This window comes from Triticum aestivum, chromosome 6A (genome assembly GCF_018294505.1).
Source record: "Triticum aestivum cultivar Chinese Spring chromosome 6A, IWGSC CS RefSeq v2.1, whole genome shotgun sequence".
Lineage (NCBI taxonomy): Eukaryota > Viridiplantae > Streptophyta > Magnoliopsida > Poales > Poaceae > Triticum > Triticum aestivum.
Window position 1 is genome coordinate 12,463,305 of NC_057809.1, and position 6,469 is coordinate 12,469,773.

Genomic DNA, 6,469 nt, shown 5'->3' on the forward strand with positions numbered 1-6,469 from the left:
TAAGTTATCCCCGCCTTGGGAGGGACCTTTTGTGGTCAGCAAGAATCTGCACAACGGGTCATACTATCTGATCGATATTCGAGAGCATAGAGACTCACGTACATCAGAGGAGGAGACCAACAGGCCGTGGAATATAGCTCATCTTCGGCCTTACTATACCTGAGCCATCGGCTCTACTTATGTACATACTATGACAGTGTATATATTATGATTAATATAATAAACCGGAGCCTCAGCTAAAGCGGGGTATCTGTTCTTTTACATCATGCGAGGTTACGCGGAGTTGTTCTGTCTTAAAGCGGCCTCCGGTTTACCCCTTGAAAGTTTTATAAACATCACTTGGGGGCTTGGTCGTGTCCGAACCAATGCAACACCTTTTGATAGGCGATTCGCCACCAGATCACTTGGGGACATGGTCAAGTCTGAACCAGTCATGCCTCTTGATCGGCCTAAGGCCATAGAATCATTTGGGGGCTTGGTCGGACCCGAACCATTGCCACGCCTCTTGATCGGCATAATGCCACGGTTTCATTTGGGGACCTGGCTGACTTGAACCATAGCTACACCTATCGGGAGCTTGGTCGCGTCCGACCATGGTAACACCATCTGATCGGCTCAGTAAAGCCTCTTTTTGCAAACGGTTTTATCATTGCCTTTGCTTCAATATTTTTCTTAATAACTATTGCTTTATCTTTGTTGCGTTTTTAAACCGACAACGTTTTAAAACCGGTTCAAACTGTCAATTGACGGGACATGGTCCATTTTTAATCCGGAGATTATTTGCCCGGTTTGATTTTTTCTGTTAACATCCTATTATGGAGTAGCAGGGTGTTTATCATAACCCGGCCCGGTTTACATGATAAACCGGTATTGAATACACAGGAGCTGTTTTCTCCTTTGACGGTCTAGGTTTCTAAACCTCCACTTCAAGAGTGGCTATGCCAACTCCATGCCTAGTAATGGCAGGTATTTTGTATCACAAAATTTGATCACATACCTCAATTTCATTGCATATATATGTAAAAGTCATAAACCGGCTGGCGGAACAACCACCGCAGCAGTTTAAGATTTTGTGATTGCAGGAAATATAGATTGAAGGTTTTGATCATTCAAACAAAAGTACCAGCACCTATGCACGAAGGCATCTCAAAAGCAAGAGTATTGGCTATCCTATTACAAGGCAACATGGTGCCCAAATAAGATCATTGTTTTTCTTGGCGGAATATAATGAAGCAGCCATTTAAACCGGTCTCCGATTCAAGCTTGTTCACCGCCCTGGTCTGATGGTTGTGGGTCGTCCTGCGCCGCTTCAGCTTCTTCTTCCCTACCCAGTGGCTGGAAGTCAACAGTGGTCCAGTTGATTCCCATTAAGGCTTGAAAGACAGCTTCGTCATGGATCAGTGAAGATGGTTCAATATCAGGAGCGTAAGTATGCTTACGGATTGGAGGGATCAGATTCTCCGCTTCAGGAATTGGTGCAGCCACTCGTTTGTTTTGATTGTTATATTCAGCTTGATAATGCGACAAGTCTGCCTCTTCCACCAATTGGCAGGGCAGAGGGCGCACCGCCCGGTTTATCGCTCTCGGGTCATCTTCATTGAACTCTGAACCGTCTTCCTTCAAGCTGGGATAGCCCTGAGCTGCCTCAACAGGATCGAAATCCGGCACCCATGCTTTTGCCCGGATTAAGGCATTGATGGCACCGGTTCGAGCAGCAGATTTCTTCAGCTCTTCAACCCGGGCGGGAAGCATTGACAACCTCTTAAGAGTATCTTGAATTAAAGTGGGCGCTGAATTGTTATGTGATGCAGTAGAAATGATCCGCTGCGCTCCAGTATACAGCTGTTTGATTAAGGTGTAGGCGGCTTTCAATTTCATCCGAACATCTGACCCCAAGTGACCAATGCGTGTGCCTGCAACATGACAAAAAAGTTCAAAAACCGGATCTATCATCAGAAGGCCAAATTATTACAAAAGACAAAGGACGTTTACCAAAGATGGCGGCAGTCATGGCATGCACTTGCCGCTTTACGTTGTACAGCTCATCCACCACCAGTTTAAGGGCGGCTTCAGCAGTTTCAATTTTCTTGGTCAAAGCGGCCTTCTCAGTGGTCCAATCCGTCCGCTCTTTCTTGAAGCCCTCTTTAAGCCATTCCATGACGCTTAAAGCGCTGGTCAATTCCTCTTTCGCCTTTGAGGTTTCAGCTTGGTTGGATTTCAAATTTTCTTGAAGATCGGCGAGTTGGCTTTCTTTGGTCTTCAGCTCAGCCTGAATACAGACAATCATATGATTTAACAAACGGTACAAGAATTGAAGTACCAACCACATAACAAGTTATGCACTTGGCACTTGGGGGCTAATGCATATTTGATCTTCAATTGTCAATTGATTGCAAAGTCCCAAGCTCAATACAAGTATTAAACTTGGCACTTGGGGGCTAATGGCTATTTGCTCCAGTAAGTTCTGATGCTGCCATGTTAATTACTTAAGTCCCGGTTTAACTACAATAAGTTGAACCGGCCCTTGGGGGCTACATCAGTGAATTCTGAAGCATTGATATATGTATTGGAAAGTCCCAGTTTGAATGAAGATTCTAAACCGGCCCTTAGGGGCCAGGAGAGTGGACAAGATTGACATATCTAAGCAGAAAAAAGCACATGGAAGTTACCTCAAATTTTTCTTTCATCATATTCACCAAACCGGCTTCATAGTCACGGCTGGTATACAGCCGGTTCAGATAGCCGGAATGAAGATCTTGGGCATTCAGAGCGGCGTAAGTCGCCAGATCAACATTCCACTTGCCTTTGTTCATGGCGGCGAATTCTTCCTTGGCAGTATGCTTGGATAAGGCAACCTGATTGCTTGGCTCGGTATGGCCAATACCAGTAATAACAACTTCATCATCCTGGGCGTCACCGGTTTGCCTGGGACTGTCGGTTTACCAGTAGTCTTGGATGGGCTGGCAGATTTCTCAATCCGGATGGGACTTCTGGGCTGGTTGGCAGGACCGGAGGCGCCAACAGGCCTTTCTTCAGCAATAAAATCCTCATCTTGCAGTGGCGGGTCATTGGGCACGTCTTCAAGAATAGCCGCTTCAAGATCTGGGGTGTTGTCCGGTTCAGGGGCAGTTTCTTCTTCGGCCGCTTTATCCTGGCGAGCCTTCTTGCTCGGCCTAGGCTTGGCCCTGAAAAGGAGTGATAAATCAAAAACAGTGTATGTTACAAAGTAACGCACCAGAAATATTAAGTATAAGCTTACCCAAGCACAGTTTTCAGCGGTGGCAGCTGAGTAGCTGATGACTCGCCGGAGGATGAGTGGGAAGTAACCTGATAATCGGAGTCAGATGGATTAAGCGGTTGACGAAAATAGCCCGCTTTAGGACAAGTACTGACAAGCAAATTAGAGACCTCTGAACGGCGTTTCCGAACCGGACTGTTCGGTAAACCGGCGGAGGTAACTACCTGGCCGCTGTGCCGAGTTGTGCGGCGAGCTTCGTGCTGTTGGGTCTTCAAAAGAAATTTGGGATCCAAGTAAGCAAGAGGATGAGAAAATTTAACTTCCCGGTTTGCCTGACGAATTTTTAGTGAAGGCAAAAGGTTCGAATCAGAAGAGATAGTAATTACCTCTGCAGCATCAGCATGACTAGCCTCGGCATCATCCTGACAAATATTATCATCAATAAGGCGTGTAAAAATTAAGCCAAGTGAATCAAGTTCTACCTCAAGGTCCGGATTACCCACATCGTCATCAGCGGGCGGATCAGAAGATGCAGTGGTTTTTTTCTTATGAGCAGGCCTCTTAACGACTTTGGTCTTTGGCCGGATTGGTCTTTCCGGTTTGTCTGGCTTTTTCTGGTTTCTCCTGAGGAAGCTTCTTGCTCCAAAACGGATCATCGCCCTGTTTAAGCAGCAGTTGATATTAAAGAATATACAGGAATAACAATGACATGTTCAGTAAAAAAGTACAGTCAAAATCTTACAGCTGGCAGTTTGTTGGTAGCACAGAAGGGAAGCAGGCCGGTTCCAGCGCAGAGGTGTTCCGATTCGTTCAACATTTTCTTCACAGCTTCTGTGACCTCGTTGTCTGTGAGCTGGATGTTAATATGTTAGAGTGGGTCATCGACATTACCAGTATACTTGCACATCAAACCAGAGCGCTGGCTGAGGGGTAGTATGCTCCATGATATCCAACAGCGTGCGAGATCAATTCCTGTTAAACCGTTGGCCATGAAGGCTCTGAGCTTGGATAGTTGAGGAGTGTATTTACTTCTCTCCTTGGCAGTCAACCTTTGCGGAAAGGGGTGTGTATTGCTAAGCCGCTCAGGACGAAAGCCATGCAAAGGATTTTCATTAGCAAGGAAGGTGTCTTTGCAATAGAACCATGTTTGATTCCACTCCTTGGGGTGGCTGTGCAGTTTGGCATGAGGATAAGTGACCTCCTTCCTTTTCTGAATCGCCATACCACCCAATTCCATATTGGAACCATCAGTGAATTCCGTGCGGCGGTTTAGGTGGAAGCAGTCTCTGAACAACTCAACTGTGGGTTCCTCTTGAAAGTATGCCTCACAGAGCACTTGGAAGTGGCATATGTTGGTAACAGAGTTGGGGCCCGTGTCTTGCGGGAGGAGTTGAAAATTGGCTAAGACATCCCGATAGAATTTTGAACCAGGCGGACTAAAACCCCGGGCTAAGTGATCTGCAAAAACGACAACCTCTCCCTCTTGAGGTGTGGGCGGACATTCTTTACCAGGGACCCTCCAGTGGATGGTGTCTTTGCTGCTTAAAGCGCCAGTCAGGACCAGATTGTTTAATTGAGTTTCTGTGATGCGAGAAGGAGCCCAGTTGCACTCATATACTTGTTTGGCCATGATGAAATCTACAAATAAGTAATTCCGGTTCAAGCATGTGTTGGGACAAGTGTGCACTGGTGTGTACAATGTTAAATCGAAGACAGCTACATCCAAACCGGAGTTCAATGAAGCGACAGTGTCTGGTTAAAGAGTTCTGGCGGTTCAACAAGGGGACTAATGGTATATACCGGTTTATTAATTTTTTCTACACTAAGTTAAACCGCCTGATCTAAACAGTGAAGCAATTGAGGTTGCGGATGGCTAAGTATACAGAAACAGGTTTCACAAAGTCTTGCTACAGCGATGGATCTAAAGCGAGTTCAGAAAGAAAAAATATTCAAAGACTTAAAGCAGAGCGGAAGTGAATCAATGGACAGATATATAGATCAGATCTATGGACTTAAGCATGAAACTACAGGCGGATGCAAAAAACTACTGTTACTCAGAGCAGGGTTTCACAGATCTATCCAGGAGCTAATACATGAATATGAACAGTTGATGAGCACCGCAAGAACATGAAACCCTAGAATAGATCTAGGTTGAGAAGAACAAAGGACCTACCAGAGCTGGGGAAGATGCGGGAGATCGTAGCGGTTTTCTGGTGTGTTCAGGTTGATGCAACGGCCAAAGTTGGTGCTGCAGACGACGGTGGTGGCGGAGCTCTAAAGCTGGCGACGCGAGGAAGACGAAGAAGAGAAGGCACGAAGGGAAGAAAGGAAATGACCTCTCAGTCTTATTTATAAAGCAAAAGGACATGTGTCAGGCACGACAAACCAGGGGCCACGGAACGGAGCTGTCACCTCGATTTTCGCAGATCTACTAAATGAAGAGATATCATGGATACTTTCTTTATGACGGACGACGTCACCCCAGTTTAACAGAATTGGAGAAGATGACATCACGGCGGTTCAACAATTGCAAGAAGATGTTGAAGATGAAGATTTCTGCTAAGGATTGACATGAACTTGTTCAAATCAACCTGGGGCCTAATGTTGGGGATATTACTACTGGGCGTAAACCGGCCTATTTGGGCTGGGTTAACTTCATCAGTAGTTCAAAGGTGTTAAAGCCCAAAGAGGCAGATAAGGGCCCAAGGCCCGTAGTCGGTTTAGGACTTGCAGCCATAAACCAGCTTTGTATGTAAACTTGTATTGTAAGTAAGGAATAAGGAGAGACCAACCCGGATACGAGTATGAACCGGTGTTGGGACTCTATGAACCGACGGGCGTCACCCATGTATATAAGGGGACGACCCGGAGGGGTTCAGGACAGACAACAACAACTCGAGACTTAGGCGAAGCTTGTTTGCTCCCTAGTCATCGAAACCCCATCAATTCCATCACAACTAGACGTAGGCTTTTACCTTCATCGAAGGGGCCGAACTAGTATAAAACCCTCTTGCGTCCCTGTGTCCGCTTTAACCCCTTCAAGCTAACCCGTCGCGATGGCTCCACGACTAAGTACTTTCATGAGGACATCTGCAGTGACAAAACCACGACAGTTGGCGCCCACCGTGGGGCTATCGCATGATGGTTTCAAGTTCTTGGAGGGCCGCTTCAAAGGACTCGAGGGCTACGCTGTGGGCCGGATGACTAAGAGTCGTCGCGGCAAGCTCTACA